At 46.7% G+C, this 18,838-nt stretch overlaps 1 protein-coding gene across 2 annotated transcripts in view; it reads left to right on the top strand.

Annotated features, from left to right (window-relative positions):
* Positions 1 to 18,838, top strand: part of GHR (growth hormone receptor) — a 511,317-nt gene that overhangs the window by 57,178 nt on the left and 435,301 nt on the right. For both annotated transcript variants that reach the window (XM_075326446.1, XM_075326451.1), the window contains exon 2: positions 5,718 to 5,798. The gene's annotated coding sequence lies outside the window, so the exon portion shown is untranslated. The remainder of the gene's footprint in view (positions 1 to 5,717; positions 5,799 to 18,838) is intronic.

Raw genomic sequence — 18,838 nt, forward strand, 5'->3', positions numbered from 1 at the left:
CCCCATCTTATTCCCTTTCTTGAAGTAATGTTCCCATCCTGGTCCCCATTCAGTAGTAATGTACCCATCCTGTAGTAATGTGCCCATCCTTGCCCCATCCTGTAGTAATGTGGCCATCCTTGCCCCTTTTACAAATGTGCCCTATTCTTGTCCCCATCCTGTAGTAATGGGCCCCATCCTGTAGTAATGAGCCCATCCTATAGTAATGTGCACCATCCTTATCCCCATTCTGTAGTAATGTGCCCATACTTGTCGCCTTTTACAAATGTGTGTGCCCTATTCTTGTCCCCATCCTGTAGTAATGTGGCCATCTTTGCCCCTTTTACAAATGTGCCCTATTCTTGTCCCGATCCTGTAGTAATGGGCCCCATCCTGTAGTAATGGGCCCCATCCTATAGTAATGTGCACCATCCTTATCCCCATTCTGTAGTAATGTGCCCAACCTACAGTAATGTGCTCCCTCCTGTAGTAATGTGGCCAACCTTGTTCCCTTTTATTAATGTGCCCCATCCTTGTCCCCATCCTGTAGTAATGTGCCCCATCCTGTAGTAATGTGCCCCCTCCTTATTCCCTTCCACTAATGTGTCTCATCCTTGTCCTCATCCTGTAGTAATGTGTTAGCCTTGTCCCCTTTTACTAATGTGCGCATTCTGTAGTAATGTTCCCTTTTACTAATGTGCCTATGCAGGTCTTCTTTTTGTAGTAATGTCCCCTTCATTGATATTCTTCTTGTAGCAATGTCCCATCCTGGTCCCCTATTGTGGGATTCTGCACACTCAGACACACGCACTCTATTAATGCCCCTTCTTGGTCCCCTATTGTGCCATTCAACACACACACACACACACACACACACACACACACACACACACACACACACACACCAAAACATTCTTCTCACCTGTCCTCTGTTCCCTTGGCATCCTTTTCACTGCTTCTTACAGCCTGCAGGCACGAGCCCCTCTTGGCGATGGTGGGGGCTGTCAGCGCTTCATCTAAAACTCAGATGACCGTTTTACCGCTGCCACTGTGCAGAGTCAAGCTCTCCCTGCACTATTCCAATGTCAGGCACTGGCCAATCAAATGCAAGCAGGTGACGTCATATGTATCAGCTGGTTGCCTTTGATTGGCCAGCAGCTGCCATTGGGATAATGCAGAGAGAGTTTTTTTAACCTGCGCAGCATCGGTAAAACGTTCATCTGAAATAAAGCGATGGCTGCGGCCCCTGCTCCGGCCATTATCGTCAAGGGGAGTATGTGCCTACGGGCCGCAAAAAGCAGCCTAAGGGGCCGCATGTGGGCCACGTGTTTGAGACCTCTGCTCTAGATCTATATGCAGGTTTTCTCTGCATTGTCACTATTATACACATTCCAGTGATGAGCCATAGGCTTCGGAGTGTACTTGCTCACAGTCACCTGCCAGCATTGCATGTGATTTTTGGCAACCGTGCAGAAATCCTAACATGATCGTATGTGAGATATGACTTCACATGAGGATCATTAGTGTAAATGTCTACAGAGCTTTATGATTAAGCTGGAATAGCTCACCCATTATGGTAATTAGCTCTACACTGCATGCTTTGTTTCCATGTTATACTATATACTAAGGGTGGACAATTCATTTTTTACAAGGAGCCACATGGGACTGTGACTGTTGGTGATGGCTGAACAGACTGCACTTAATTCTGATAAATATTATTATTGCATATTAAGTTTTGGCTCTTAATATTGAGCAGAATTAACTATGGTAACTCGCTGCTTTTGCTAATACATATTATGATAGAACTTCTTGTAACATATGCTTTTCAGAAGCAGCTAATCTAATCAAAACCATATAATTTACAGTTTTTTTCATCAAAATATATAAGAAGCAATAAATGTATGTGGAATGTGGAATGGGCTGCGGGTGTTTCCTGCACTCTCCGCAGACCCTGGAATCCCGTGTAGCTGTAGAAAACCCAGGCTGAGTTACCTGCTCCAAGCCGCAGGTCCTATGGTGCTCCCAGAAGTGTGAGGTAAAAGAAGACTGGACCGAAGTCCCAACTGTGTCCCTCAACCCAAGCTGTGCCCAAGGTTGACTGACTAAGTGTGAAGATGCTCCTTCCCTTTTCCCCAAGTGGTGCCTGCCCCCCAGGTGGTTGTCCTAGTGACCAGGAAAGTCCCATGCTTCATGATGGCCACACCGCTATCTACTCCAGGCCATCCCCCTGGTGGGAAAGCACCAAATTGTGTATGGTGTGTGAATGTGAGAAACACCAGCGATTAACCTCTCCTTACCCGGGATGAGTACTACATCTTAAGGGAGATGCAGTACCCTGTGGCGACTGAAGCCTCAGGGGCGCCACATTCCTACTGCCCAACAGGCAGGGTATACTGTCCTTACAGCCCCCAGTATGATGCCTCCACATACACTATAATTTATCAATCTGTCAACAACTATGAGAGGAGGTTTGGATTCAGCAGTTCTGGAGTCAATAGTCACCCACACTGTATAATGGACCCCACGCAGAGTACGATGTCCGCACAGCCCGACGCGCAGAGTGAGAACGATGTCCCCAGAACCCGATGCACAAAGTGAGTACGATGTCCCCACAGTTCAACAACTATGAGAGGAGGTTTGGACTCTGCAGTTGTGGATTCAGCAGAGCGTTGGTGACTTTTATGCAATATGCGCCTCAGTACACTCAACGACCTTGCTGTGTAGCTTTACATGATCTCTATTTCAAGGCTGAATTTTTGCGGTTCCTAAATGCTTCCACTTTTCAATAATATCACTCACAGTAAATTGTGGAATATTTAGGAAGGAAGAAAGATCACAAACTGACTTGTTATAACGATGTTATCCTATTATAGTACCGTAATCAAATTCAGTGAGCTCTTCAAAATGAGCCATTCGTTCACAAATGTTGGTAAAGGCAGACAGCATGGCGAGGTGCTGGATATTATATACTGGCGGCTATAAAGCGAATGAAAAACCTGAACTCCATGACGATCAATGATAAAAAGAGATGTGTGCCAATTGTTTTGTCCATATAGTGTATATTAAAAAGGTGTAACTTTTCATTTATGCAAAACAATATTTGCTTAAATCTGAATACCCTTTGAAACAGCACTAATAAGTAAAGCCTGAGAATAGCAAAGAGATATTTTGGTATTCTTCATTGCCACAAGATCTGACACTTACCTGAATGTTACTTATTGCACTGCAAAGAAAATTAAGTCTGGGATGAAACTTTGAGCATGATCTGAATTATCTGCTGATTTATTCTATTTGTTACTGTGGATTTGTATAGTCCTGTGTATTGTGTTATTAAAGAGAACCTGTCAGGTCCAATATGCACCCAGAACCTTTAGCAGTTCTGGGTGCATATTGCTAAACCCTGCCTAAACGTCCCTGTATACAGTGTGCCCGCCAATATCCTGTCCACCGCCATTACCTTGAGAACGGCGTCAGCTATAGGCATAGAAGTGGTGTCTAGGTATAGTAAAGTAGCCATGCGCTACACAATAACACCACCTATAACACCACCTGGTGAAAAACAACGGAGTTAGCATTTTTATCTCAAAAACAGAACGAGATAGAGAAAAAAGTGAATTACAAAGTTGCGGGGCATCATCAATTCAATACGAATCAACACCTTGCATACAGAAAGGATATGATATGAAACCCATGACCCCCCCCCCCCTCAAAACATTGAATGCTGGTCACGCATATGGTGCTCATTTAACTTTGATTTTCAAAGTGGCCATCGTCAGCTGCAATGCACATCTGGGCTCTGGACAGCATACTGTATCTTGCTGCACGTTGTGCAATATGGTAGGTGACACGTTTGCACAAGCATCTGTGATACGTCGTCATGGGTCCTGCAATGTTGGTGAAGGAGTCCCATTCACCTGATGTTTGATGTGACCTCACAGAAAGAAGTCCAATGGGGTCAGGTCAGGTGAGCGTGGAGGCCATTCCACGCAGCCACCATACCCAATGACTTGTAGGAAGGTCTCCATGAGGTATCGCTTCACGTCCGCAGCCTTGTGAGTTTTACACGTTCTAATCATAGCATTTCTGTATGCAAAGTGTCGATTCGTATTGAATTGATGATGCCCTACAACTTTGTAATTCACTTTTTTTCTCTATCTTGTTCCGTTTTCGAAATAAAAATGCTAACTCCGTCTTTTTTTTTTTTTTACCAGGTGGTGCTATAGGTGGTTTCATTGTGTAGCGCATGGATACTTTACTATACCTAGACACCACTACTATGCCTATAGCTGCCGCCATTCTCAAGTTAATGGCGGTGGACAGGATATGGGTGGACACACTGTATAGTAGCATAGATAAAGGGATCTTTAGAAAAAGTATTTTTAAAGATCCTTTTATCATATGCTAATGAGCGCAGGGACTGGTTCCGAGGATGTTATATTCTGTGCTCATTCCACCCTCTTAGTATGTTAGCACCACCCCAGGGGCGTGCTAACATGCTAATGAATGTGGAGTGTCATCATCGGCATTGATGCATGTACCTGTATCCATTGTCAGTAACTTCTGGTCATCTGCACTGGACCTCTCTGAAGCCGGGACGTGTACACTCTGCTTCATAGTGCGCATGGCCAGAAGTGTCGGGACTTCTGATCGTGTGCAGTGACCCCAAGCCCGGTGTTTTGAAGCCGTGACAATGGACATGGGTATGTGTGTCACCGCTGATGACGCTGGGCAATGGGCATTGAATAGCATGGTAGCACGCCCCTGTGGGCATGCTGTTTTGCTAAGAGGGCAGAATGAACACAGGAACTAAAATCTTTGTGACTAGTCCCTGGCCTCATTAGCATATCATTAAGAACATTTAGAAATATTTTATTTTTTTCTAAACATCTCTTTATCTATGCTACTAGATACAGGGACAGTTAGGCAGGGATTAGCAGTATGCACCCAGAACTGCTCGTGGTTTGGGGTGCACATTACACCTGACAGGTTCCCTTTAAGTACTTCAGATTTTCAATGTGCAATCTCCTAAAAAGAAGTAGTTAAATGGGTAACTGGCTGGACAAGGGTAGGAATTTGGTGCAGAATTTGCCACAAAACTGTAGCGAATCTGTGTCAAAATCTCCAAAACATGGCTGCAATTCCCCAAAATAATTAAAACTGCAAAGGGCCGCACAAAATGTGACACTCGGTAGTTTTCAACATGTGCATTACATGTCAGATTCTATGCTGAAAAGATCCGCAATGTGTAGATGCGATTTCTAGACTCTGATTTACATACATTAGAGTCTAATATATAACCATACCATTGTTTGCATGCAAATCTTAACTGAAAATCCTCAGCAAATACTCATCATGTGTATTTACCCTAATTGCCATTATTGTGAGCTAAAATGGATAATACTTGACTGCTCAGTGGTTAGCAGTTGAAAGCTGGCGGCCATGTAATGTGCAGTTTCCCATCATTTGGCTGCATTATTTCCTCCAGACTCTTTGGTGTTACATTTCTGCAGCCGCTTCAGTCTGGATAGCTTTATCTTTAGGTTGTGTGAGTTGCATATAAATAATGTAGAACATTTGGTTTCTCGCCGTAGTTCAGTTTCACTTACTGTAAACTATTCTGTCTGTGTATGGCTGGAAAAATCTGTTACCAAGTAAGAAGCCCATTCACACATCTCTCATCGGAGACTTTCCTGCCATGTGAAGCATGTGAACTCACTCCAGTTATTCCTGTTTTACAGAAAACACACTGGTGTGAAGTTGTCTTCTAGGACTCACATAAATGACACCGGCGAGAGCCATCGACAGGACTTCTGGCCGCGGTAAGTGCCGTTAAGTCCCTGAGTTACACCTTTGAAAAACTGTTCAGAATTCTGTCATTTGCTGAATTCGCTTTATGTTGATACTGTTTTATGTCGGGGCCAGTGACGATCTGTAGGACTGAGACGCTCTACGATCACTATTCCGCCTGTTCTTGTTGTTTCTTTGTTCTTTGCTCCGTACGTTAGCGCGTGTGTGCCGCCTTTGCTTTGAGGCTATATTGTGTGACATCGGCTGACTTGACGATACATATTTCCTCGCTGTCCGGCCCCTGTAGCAGTGACAAGAATGTTCTCAAAGTTCTTGGTATTTTCAAAGGTTTTTTGTTTTTTCAGTTTTTTGGGTTTTTTTAGCAGATTTTTGTCTTTTTGTCCCTCTATTTCACGCACAGACTAGGGTAGGTCTGAAGTGAGGCCAAATATACAACAAAAAAGGGGCAACACCACTACAAACAAGAGGTACACCAGGCACACTTTAACAATTGTGGGCCCTAGTGCTGTACCCTGCACTCCTAGCTAGTCCATATACAGGCTCCTCACGTGTCGCCCAGCCGGAACCTGAAGCTCTAAGATGATCCTAAAATGGTCCCTGGCTAGGGAGTGGGCAGATGACGGACACTAGCCCCACCGCTGCACTGAAACAACACATCAGGAAAGGAAGACAGACAGGGGGAAAACACCACAACAGACTGCTGCAGTCAGGATCAAGACTGACCCACCACCGCCAACTCCAAGAGAGGGTTTCACTAGCTCCTTCCTCCTCCAAGACCAGAATCCTAATGAATCAAGAATAACCGGCACCCTCTGGCTGGTAGCAGAGGGTATATCAAGGGACTGGGAGTGGTCCCAAACCAGAAACATCTGAGATGGTAATTGGCCTACTTGCTGTCAAGGAATACTGCCATTAACCCTACAACAGCCAAAGGAAAAGAAAACATATTTAGCAGAGTCTCACAGGGGAAAGTGAGACTCAGTCCCAAAACCTGTCACTAAACTTCTATAGCAGAGAGAGAACCATAGTGCTCTAACTAACTTTGATTACCACCTACTTTGACTTCTCCAATTTGACATCATTCACCTGAATGGGGCTACTCTGGTGATACCCAATGGATGTAAATGTCATTCATTTTTGCAAAAGTTATTGGTGTATAGGCCATCATGGTACAAGAGGATCTTTTTATTAGGAACCAAAATCCAACAGAGGACACATTTGATAGCGACTTTGAAACTGATCACTTAGCGCCAGGGTCTATTTTTATGGCATTATACCATGCAATTATTAAAAGTGAACATAATAATTATTAATTTATACAGCGCTGTTAATTTCACAGCGCTTTACATACAATGGCAACATTATCCCTATTGGGTCTTACAATCTAGGTTCCCTATCTGTATGTTTTTGGCGTGTGGGAGGAAAACTGAGTACCCGGAGGAAACCCACGCAAACACTGGGAGAACATACAAACTCCTTGCAGATGTTGTCCTTGGTGGGATTTGAACCCAGGACCTCAGCGCTGCAAGACTGTGGTGCTAACCACTGAGCCACCGTGCCACCCCGACATGTGTGTGTTCTGTATAAATTGTGTGTTGACCTTTAAGAACGATCTCCTTTGATAAGTTACAGGCTACATGCACCTTTGCACAGAATTTGCTTCCTAAAAACAAAGTTAAGCAACTTTGATAAAAAGTCTTCATTAAAGAAGCACTGCTGTTAAGTTTTTTTTTTTTCATTAAAGAGGTTGTCCACTACTTGGATATCCCCTTCTCATTCCCCATGTTTGATCCCATTAAAATAAAAAAGCTTATACTGACCACCTGTGCTGGTGCCGTTCAAGTGGTGATGGCGCTCGCGTTCCTGGGGCTCATGAGATTGTGATGTCATGCAATCCCTGAGATCAATCACTATTGGTTTCTCTCTCGCTGCCATCGGTCGTATGAGAGCTAAACTCCGGGAATTGAGTATAAGCTTTTTTATTTTAGTGGGGCCAAACATGAGGAATGACATGGGATTGTCCTAGTAGTTGACAAACCCTTTAAATGGATGTATATGTAGCACCCAGGGATATTGGGTTCTCGGTCCCGGGAAATGTCTCTCTTGGTGGCCGCTGCCTGTTTCGGTGCCCTGGGCCTATTTTGTAATGGGGATGTATTTACAAGGGATGAGGTTAGTGTTCATTTGTGACGCCACTTGCGGTGTTGCGGCTAGAGGTATGGAGCCACCGCTGCAGAATGTCACTACTGGGGCTGGTGTTATTTGCAGCTTGGATGCTAGGTCTTCCGCAAGCAGGGCCGGGCCCCAGTAGATAAGTGTTATGACAGGTGCCAGAAGAAGGGAGTCCACACCAAAGTTCAGTGCAACTGGTTTTACTCACGGCTGGCTTGTAATAACTGGTTGCCCGAGGCTGGCTGATTTCACCTCCAGGTCCCCTTCGTTCCACTGCCAGTTTGGTTCTCTGGTTCCTGCTTCCCCTGCATCTGTCTCTGGTAAATTGGTCCCCGTGGCGTAGAGCAACTGGGGGTCCCCGTCTGGTGGTTTGTCCACTTCTGTCCGCCTGACGGTAGCATGAACCATGTGGGGATGAAGTCTCTGGTCCTGTCCCAGGCTCTCCCTTTACTACTGAGTCTTCGTATTCTTTGGGTCAGCAAGGTCCTTGATGGTCCTTTTACTGTGCAGGTGTTAACAGGTTGGCTTGGAGCTCTTTCCTGTCCTAGGGTCCTGTACCCCGTCGGTGAGTAGTTCCGAGAGTACTCCACCGTATTCCATCGGCAACCACTTCTCCTGGGTACTAGGTCACCGTTAACCCGCGTCAGACTGTCACTTCACACACCACACTCTGTACTGACTACTGTCTTCTCTCTGTTCTCTGTGTTCTCTCTCTCCTCAGTCGCCCCTCCCACCTGGTCAACTAGTGGACTAGTGTGGCTCCACCTCTAGGCGGCCATCCATTGCTCCGACCCTAGCTAAGAACCATTGTATAGGGGATTGTTGGGGAAAAACTGGGATTACCAGGGTTCTTGGTGTTACCGTCACTGCATCTCTGGGTCTCTAAGGGCAGGGGTGGGATTCAGCCGGTTCTGGAGAACCGGTTGTTAAAATAGCAGCCGGTTCCCAGAACTGGCAAGAAACCGCTGCGGCGATCCGGTTCTCTGTATTCATTTGTGCTAGTGTTTCTTTAGGACACTAGCACAAATGAATCCCCGCCCCTCTGCGCCGCACTTCCTGGTTCAGTGGAGTCTGTCGGCTCCCTGACCCGACGTGCAGTGACGCACTGACGCTGCAGAGGTGACGGCAGTGTGAGGAGGGAGCTCCTCCTCCTGCCGTCTTTCAGCTTTAGCGTGCAGAGAGCCGCGGAGGAGGACGGGAGACACAGGAGAGGCCGCCGCTGCAGGTAAGCGCTCAGTGGGCCGAAGATGCAAGGAGAGGGGCCGCATAACATGGCAGCTATATGGGGAGAAGAGCCGCATAAGATGAGAACTATATGTGGCTATATGGGGAGAGGGGCCACATAAGAGGGGAGCGCTATATGGGGAAAGGGGCCGCATAAAAGGGGAGCGCTATATGGGGAGAGGGGCCACATAAGAGGGGAGCGCTATATGGGGAGAGGGGCCGCATAAGAGGGGAGCGCTATATGGGGAGAGGGGCCGCATAAGAGGGGAGCTATATGTGGCTATATGGGGAGAGGGGCCACATAAGAGGGGAGCTATATGTTGCTGTATGAGGAGAGGAGGCCATAATGGGATGGGATCTGCAGGGAGGAGAGAGACCACATGGGATGGGATCTGTCTGGAGAAGGTCGTCCGTTCCAATTTTAGCAGGGCTCTTTTAGTAACAATTTTTAAAAACTGTAGAAAAAACATTTATACAATATGACAGACAGTGACTGGAACAACTGGTGCTGGACAGGAGAGTGACGGTATAGGAGGGGAAAGAGATTATACTTTAAATTACTTGTATTTTTTGGTTGAGGAAAGTGCGTGAAAATGGGTGTGGCTAACAAAATAGGTGTGGTTACAGAATGGGTGTGGTTTTCAAATGGGCGGGTTTTACAGAGAACCTGTTGTTAAAAATTTGAATCCCACCCCTGCCTAAGGGGGGGAGCCCTGCATCCTTGTGGTGATGTAGAACCTTGTAGCACCCTGAGCGCTTGGGGTGCGCTACATATATATATTATACATGTACTGTAGTGTCAGTGTGTTAACATACTCGCCTACTGCTGCTCTCTCTAATCTCCAGTGCCGGACTGCTCCTCTACTCAGTGATGAGTGATGCCACCGCTCTGCAGACTTCCTGGGTCACACTGTGCTCTGTGTGAAATGCAACTGACTTTTACAATCTAAACCTATGGAGTGTCAGAACGAGGCTCCATAGACTTACAATGTAAAAAGAGATTTCTGTCTCACATATGTAGTATAAATTTGTAATATTACTGTCTGCTTTATCCACTCTGGGTATCAAAAAAAGACACCATTTTTCATTTTTCATCATCATTTTATTTTTCTTACACTCCACTTTGTATACTGTCTTTATTTATAACAGGGAAAAGGGAAAGGGGAAACATAAAATGAGGTGTAGCAAGCATTGAAATGACTTATTTTCAATTTTTGTCATTTTTTAACAAACAATAGGCTTTAGATATAATTTGAAAGGCAACATTAAAAAAATAAATAAATAAATACAAATATACAACTCCAGGATTCCTAGCAACTATTACTATGCAAAAGAAACATACTGCAAATATAAGGCAAATTACACTCCACTTTGGGGACCCAGACAGTTACTGTGATGGCAGCCAATCACAGATGCCGGTGGTCTGACTGCAACCAATCACAGACGATGTCACAGAGGGTAGGCGGGGAAGCAGTGAATATTCATAAGGGTTAATGAGCAGACTCGGAAGCAGTATGACAGCCGCACTAGTGGAAACTCTGTAAGTATAATTGTCCTACTTTAAGCCCATTTTGCTTCATTTTTACTTAATTTTTATTCAAGTGGCCATACCTCAAGAGTAACACGGACTTCCCTGAGAAGTCCTTCTTTAGGGGCCGTGCATTGACGCTAGGTGTCCGGTACGAACCCGAAATTTACAGTTCGGCTTCACCCATCACTACTTAGCAGGCATTTCCTGCCATTTCTGGTGTGTGTAGAAGGGACCGGGAAGTAGAGACCATTCAGGACTGGATGTGATTGATCAGGGAGAGAAATGCCAGTACCAGTACTTACGAGGTAATTAATACCAGTTGGAAAAATTCCTGAAGTGCTAGTGATAAAACTCAACGAGTAAAGGCTACTTTACACACTGCGATATCGGTCCCCATATCGCTAGTGTGGGTACCCGCCCCCATCTGTTGCGCGACACGGGCATATCGCTGCCCGTGCCGCACAACATCGCCCAGAGCCGTCACACATACTTACCTGTCCGGCGACGTCGCTGTGACCGGCGAACCGCCTCCTTTCTAAGGGGGCGGTCCGTGCGGCGTCACAGCGACGTCACTGAAACATCACTGAACCGCCGCCCAATAGCAGCGGAGGGGCGGAGATGAGCGGGACGTAACATCCCGCCCACCTCCTTCCTTCCTCATAGCGGCCGGGAGGCAGGTAGGGAGAGCTTCCTCGTTCCTGCGGCGTCACACGCAGCGATGTGTGCTGCCGCAGGAACGAGGAACAACCTCGTTACTGCTGCAGTAACGATAATTGAGAATGGACCCCCGTGTCGCCGATTAGCGATTTTGCACGGTTTTGCAACGATGCAAAATCGCTTATTGGTGTCACACGCAATGGCATCGCTAATGCGGCCGGATGTGCGTCACAAAATCCGTGACCCCAACGACTCCGCATTAGCGATGTCGCAGCGTGTAAAGCCCGCTTAACTGATCGTATAGGAATTGAGGTCTGAGTGAAATTTACTTGAAAAACAGCCGTCTGGTGTTACGGAATAAGGGTAAAGTAGTACGTGGAAATTGTGAGATCAGGTTTAGGCTTGTTAGGAGGGAAGATGAGGCGCTCAGTTTAAGAAATATGACAGCTGACAGACAATGTAGACCTATAAGGTAGTCGAACTATCATCCGTTTACATTTCACTAGTAGTCAGTGCTTTTTTCCTGTAATTTGAAAAGCTTGACGGAGTTTTTCATGTTGTATTTTGCATAAAGCTGAATGATTGTATCATCTGTCCACACTGTTTAGCTCACAGAGCATCGTCTGGACTCGACACCTCTGTATCTGCTCCTAAGACTAGGTAGGAGGAGAACGAAGATAATCAAGATGATTGATAGACTGTGCGCTGGAGAAAAATGTGCCAAATTAATTAAATGGTGCAAGCCTTTTAGTGACTTTTTTTTTTTGCATATCCACACTCTCTTCTATCATGTGCCTCCCTGACTTAAAGAAGTGTTTCACCCATATTTTTTATTGTCTAGATCGATATTATATTGAGAAACAATGTTTCTCTCAAATACCTTATTTTGCGGACCGCTGTTCCCCTCACCTGACCTTCGGGATCCGGTGATGTCACGTCAAGTTCCTGTTGACCTGGCATCACCGCGGCCGCCCCCAGTCTTCCTGACTCACTGGACTGTGGGCAGCATTTCACCGCTCTTCACAGCCCAGCGTGCTTCCTGCTTGCAGCGCTCTGCAGTGAGGGAGGAGGGAGCAGGGAGCTGATGGGCTGTGATGAGCGGTGAAACACCGCCCACAGCCCAGTCACTCACGGACACTGCAGCTGGCCACGGTGTCCGTGAGTGATGAGCTGTGGGCGGTGTTTCACCGCTCATCACACCCTAGCATGTCAGCCCATCCGCTCCCTGCTCCCTTCTCCCTCACAGCAGAGTGCTGCAAGCAGGAGACACGCTGGGCTGTGATGAGCGGTGAAACAGCGCCCACAGCCCAGTCACTCGCAGAGACTGCGGCCAGCCGTGATGATGTCAGGTCAGCAGGAATTTGACGTGACATCATCGGATCCCCATGGTCACGGAGCCCAGGGGTCAGGCGAGGGGAACAGCAGTCCGCAATAGCACCTCTCACAGGCACTATTGCCAATATAAGGTATTTGAGAGAAACATTGTTTCTCACCATAATATTGATATAAAAAATATGGGTGAACCACCCTTTTTAATTACATTTCTGCCGTACATTATGACCACTTTTGTGGTGTAAATTCTGATTAACCTGCTGGCCACACTCCTGTGGTCCCTCCTGCGTAAGCTTCAGCCACTTTTACTGAATTTTAACACTAGAAGTCCCAGAAATTTCGAGCTCCCCCTGCAGTCCCCAAAGAGGGTCGAATGACCCTTAGTCCAAACTGACCTAACTAAATAGAAACTAAATGGCTAAACTCAATGGGAACCTTCAAGAGGAACCTCAAGACCCACCTCTTCCACCAAGCCTACAACCTACAATAGCCCTCAGTCCAGTAGACCACTGCGCAACCAGCTCTGTCCTCACCTATTGTACCATCACCCATTCCCTGTAGACTGTGAGCCCTCGCGGGCAGGGTCCTCTCTCCTCCTATACCAGTCTGTTTTGTACTGTTAATGATTGTTGTACATATACCCTCTTTCACTTGTAAAGCGCCATGGAATAAATGGCGCTATAATAATAATAAATAATAATAACGGCAAACAACAACCTCCTGTGGTGCGATAGTAATGGCCTTAATTACAGAACAAAAGACTGTGATTATAGGATGTTAGCTAAAATCCTTCAGGTCATTCAAACCGTCTCTGGGATCCAAAGGTAGAAATGTTAAATGACCCCTCTCTGGGACTTCTAGTGTTAAGTGATTTTACACAACTGAAAACTGCTTGATGGGGGTGTGCCACCCCCGTGCCAGCAGCCGCCGCTGCTCGGGTCCGGACCTTCAGGGGTGGTGGCTCGAGGGTCTCCAGACTCGGGGGTCTCGCGGACACGCCAAATAAATGGGGGGACGTATCTGTACGAACTGGGCCGTATTGAGTTCGTGACGCCACCCACTGTGTGTGGTGAGGTAGGACAACACCGCTGCTGTGACGGGGTACCCGGGGGAGATGTTGTGCAGCAAGTTGTTAACCCCTCCGTGAGCAGGGATGGTGGCCCCGGGACCTGGTGGGTGCGTGTAGGGGATGGCGACCACAGGGGGTGCTGATATACTCACTGTTAGAAACACACACAAGTCTCTGGTAAACCAAAATGGTGGTGGCCGGTACCATGTCCGGTTGCATTCTGGTCCCCCACTCGGCTGGTGGTCTCTATCCTTTTCCTGCACCTTTTTAAGTAGAAATGACTTCCTAGTGTGATACTTAGGCGTAGCTCCCAGCTGGATGGGGCCTAAGGAGCCGTGCCCGCAGACGCTGGCCCGTGGGATCTATGGGCCTTGGCGGTGACCTCTTATCCCTATTCGGTGGGCTGTTGTCTTCTATGAGGGACTTTGGGTGGGACAGAACCTCTAGTCCTGGCCTCAATTGGTTAATTAACCAGCTCCAGTCGATTCTGGCTTCAGGGTCCAAGTATCCCCTTTTGTGCTACAGTTTCCAGGTCGGTTCCCCGTGTCGGTACCGGCGGGCTACAACCCTGTACCGGTCCAACTCTGTTCCACCGAGCCATCTTCCTGTCTCCTGCTGACGGAGACCACCGTCTGCCTCCTAGCCAGTAACACCAGGGCTCCTACCCTGGTACCTGTCAGTTTGCTTCAGGCGTGACACACAGGCCTGACCTCCACTCTTCACTGAACTTTTGACTAGACTCTGTTTTCCCACCCAGGGCTGTCTAAACCCCTGGGTGGGCGTGCACCAACTGCCTGGCCACGCCCACTGGTGTGTCTATCTGTCCCTAAGGGGGGTGACTAGGGTTTAATGGTTGGCTGTGTGTTTCCTAATGAGGGAACTGTGTTATGCAGGGGCCTATTTGTGACTACCTGGTTTGGCCAGGGCGTCACAGATCAGGTATATAATGTATTAGGAAGTTGTGTAAGTTTTAATGTTTTTTCTGCAACATCAATGGAAAAATTTAAAAAAATCTGCGTCTTTAAATGATTGAGACCTTTGGGGACAAAATTATTTACTTTTATAATAAGGTTTAGCTAAAAAGTTTGATTGGTATAACCTCAATTTATTACTGTACAAGGCAGGTAACGGTATGAGTTATAGGTACGTGGCAGGTCAGTCCAGCTGTATTGCTACTAGGTGTTACGTTTTACTCCGTAATAGTGCAGCTTTTCACAGAAATTATACTTTTAATAGATGGCCTACGACCACACAATTTAGATAACTAGTCCATGAACCGGACGTCAGCAGCTTCACCCTGCCCCGTGTCCTCTGACTGACAGATCTATCTCTATATACGCCCACATAGGGAGAGAGCACATCAGTGGACATGTCAGAGAATGTTCATCCTTGTGGCATCATCCACGGCCGGCTTTTCAAAGTATGTTTTATCTTAAATCCATATAGCTGAATTATCACGGCCAGACTCTGATTCATGCTTGCAAGAAAGCAATTGTTAGCCAGCTACCAAACGATGAAAACTCGTGGTTGGAGCACAGGAACTGCTCTGACAAGCGTGAGCAATCCAAGGTGCAAATAGTAGAAATCCAGCTCCAAAAAATAGCTTAATATTCAAAATATTTATAGATTCTTAAAATTGATAGATACACTCCACCTTAAAACCAACAATTGCAGCTTGTGTGCAGCGATGGCCCATGGCTACGCGTTTTGGAGGCAGAAACGGACTTGGACAAAGGATGTTTCTACATCCAAAATGCGTAGCCACGGGACATCTCTGCACACAAGCCGCATCTTGTTGGTTTTAAATTTATCTGTATTCATCAATTTTAAGAATCTACAACTAAATGTTTTGAGTTTTTAGCTAATTATTTTGGAGCTGGATTTCTACTATTTGCACCTCTGAATCATGCTGTCTGTGGTTCGGATGGCAAGAATCACTCATTCGGTGCCCTTTAAAGGGGTTTTCCACTACTTTTATATTAATGACCTATCATTAGGATAGTTGGAAATTACTATAGGTAATCAAAGTAAGCTGGATGGTTGTCCGGGATCTACACCGATCAGCTGTTTACCACCTCGAGCGATGGCCATATGTATGCAGATGTCCCGGATGTGTACCGCCCCAGCAGCGGTCGAACCACTCAAATCCGGGCGTCGCTACTCGTGGCTCGAGGGTCTCCGGACCCAGGGGCTCGGGGTCACTCCGAAACGTGATGAGGGGGTTATTTACAGGGGAGTTAGGTAGTTAGTGACGCCACCCGTGGTATGCGGTAATAGGGAGTACCGCCGCTGCCATTGGGAGTACCCGGGGTGATGGAGTGGGGCAGCCACATGATGTTACCCTCCACGGATAGGGAAAGGCCCCGGGACCCTGAATGGTGGGATGGATTGCAGGGAGGAGTGCAGACTCGCTGGTAGCAGGGGTTAATCAGGTACTCAGAAGGAAAGCAGACGCTGACAATGTGGTAAACCAAGTCTCTGGGTGCCGCTGCCCTCTTGGGGAACTCGTCCGGGTTCCGTCCCCTGCAGCACTGCCTGGTGGTCCGTGACCTGCTTCTTGGCACAGTATTTTAGAGTCTCCTTTGTGGCCAGTCAGCCTGGAGCTTTCGGGGCCCTGCTCCCCACTGTGGCTAAGTAAAAGAGCTTGCTCTCAGGGGTTCATGCTTGGGATTTCAGTGGGCCGCTTGCTTGGAAAGCCCTATCCCCCTCGTTGCGCTAGTGCCCTCGATCTCTGAGCTTTGTGGGAACAGTTCATAAAGGCCCTGTCCTCCGCAGGTTAATAGCCGGGTTGCTTGAAGCCTCTCCCCAATCTAGGGTCCAGTACCTCGACGTGATTTCGGCCCCAGACCAGCTATTGGACTGCAGCAGTTGCCGACCGTCGTCCTCGACTAGCCAGGCACCCAGTCCCAATATCCCGCGACTGGATCTCCGACTCCTCCGGGCCCAGACCACCGTCTGCAACCCAATCTGCTTCTCACCTGGGAGCTCCAACTCCCAGCTTCCCCGAGCTCCTCACTGCTCGAGGGCTACTACTGTTCTGACTCGTCACCTCCCACCTCCCTGCCTGACCCCTAGGTGGGCGGCCCTATTTCAGCTTAGCAGCCCACTGGTTTGCCTGACAGGGTGTGGTGTGATTGGGATTTTGGATGGTGGTGGAGGCAGTACTGGAAGTTGGGAACCCAGAACCTGCTCTTCAGTAACTGGTTTAGCAGAATTTATTCAACATTTGTCCCCATAATTATTATTATTATTATTATTATAGCGCCATTTATTCCATGGCACTTTACATGTGATAAGGGGTATACATAGTAGGGACAAATAATACTAAACAAGGCACAGACAGGTACAGGAGGAGAAAGGTCCCTGCCCACGAGGGCTCACAATCTAGCTCACAATCTACAAGGGATGGGTGAGGATACAGTAGGCGAGGGTAGAGATGGTCGTGAGGATTAAGGCAAGTTGTAGGCTTGTCTGAAGAGGTGGGTCTTCAGGTTCCTTTTGAAGCTTGTCAAGGTAGGTGAGAGTCTGATATGTTGTGGCAAAGCGTGGCAGAGTACAGTAGATGCACAGGATAAATTTTGGATGAGAGGGGAGTAGAGAAGGAGATCTTGTGAGGATCGAAGGTTACGTGCGGGTAAGTACCGGGAGACTAGGTCACAGATGTAAGGAGGAGACAGGTTGTGGATGGCTTTGTAGGTCATACTTAGGGTTTTGAACTGGAGTCATTGGGCAATGGGAAGCCAGTGGAGGGATTGGCAGAGAGGAGAGGTCGAGAAGTAGCGGCGGGACAGGTGGATTAGTTGGGCAGTACAGTGTAGAATAGATTGTAGGAGTGCAAGACGGTTAGAAGGGAGGCCACAGAGCAGAAGGTTGCAATAGTTCAGGCGGGAGATAATAAGGGCATGCACTAGGGTTTTGCAGCTTCTTGGGCAAGGAATGTACAAATCCGGGAAATTTTTGAGTTGTAGGTGGCAGGAGAGGAAGAGGGCTTGGAGCCGAATCTTGCACCAAACAGCCCTCCAACCCTTGTACATTGCTATGAACTATTTAACTTGAGTAAGTCCAATGTGGCTTGGCGTGGTATTTACATTCTCCTGCATAACCGCACTTAATTCATGCTCTCTTCATAGCATCCATTCTGGAGGAATTATTAGATATGGTTTTTGTTCTGTGCCCGGTTCCAACTATCTGAAAGAGCTCTGTCAAGCAGAAATATTATATTTTCCACAGTTATAAGTGGAATAAAATCTTTTCTATGTACTTCAGATCTCATCTAGTAACTTTGCTCAATCATGTTGCAAATAGCCATGCATCTGGTCATTTTAAGTATTTAATTATAGTAAACTAGACACCAGAATGGAGAAACTTTTGTTAGCGGTCAGCAGGATCCAGTGGTCGTAATTAGACTTTACCTCTCCATTGTGATATTCGGTGGGAGGTAGATCACACACTGTTGTTTTTGTGTGATATTTTAGCTATGTTTCGGTTTGCTCAAATCTTTGGAATGTTTTGGAATGGTAAGAGTTGTCTCACAAACTGTAAGCAGATATGAAGAAAAGCCTGAGTTTATCATTTTATATTTTTGGAATTTCTACAGTAAAACAAACCATTAAATTTAATTATATCTGCGTCTTATAGGGAACTAGTATCCTATTGTTTGAAGAATATATCTTCAGAGAATAATCTACTGTTTATAGGGTAGCTGTGCTTTCTAACTATTCAGAATAAGCTGTCCTGTGAGTGTATATGAGGAATATCACAATTTCTAGCTATTATGTCACTTATACCCTGCATTCTCACCAGTTTTTCCCCTCTGCATGCTATATCTGTAATGTGAAATTCACAAGCTGCAGTGATTTTTCTCATACACAGCACAGAAAGGAATGCCTCGCTATGTTCACTTTTTAGCTTTTAGAGACGAGCTTCAGCAACGTGGAGGGCATTATGCAGCAGAGCTGAGCTGTCTTGATCTGAATGAAGCTCTGATGTAAGGTTAAACACTAGTTTCGTAACTTTGCGGCATAGTTTTCTTTCTGTCTGTTGCTCATTTTATTGGTCCTCACTCC

The sequence above is a fragment of the Anomaloglossus baeobatrachus genome, chromosome 1, assembly GCF_048569485.1.
Source record: "Anomaloglossus baeobatrachus isolate aAnoBae1 chromosome 1, aAnoBae1.hap1, whole genome shotgun sequence".
NCBI lineage: Eukaryota > Metazoa > Chordata > Amphibia > Anura > Aromobatidae > Anomaloglossus > Anomaloglossus baeobatrachus.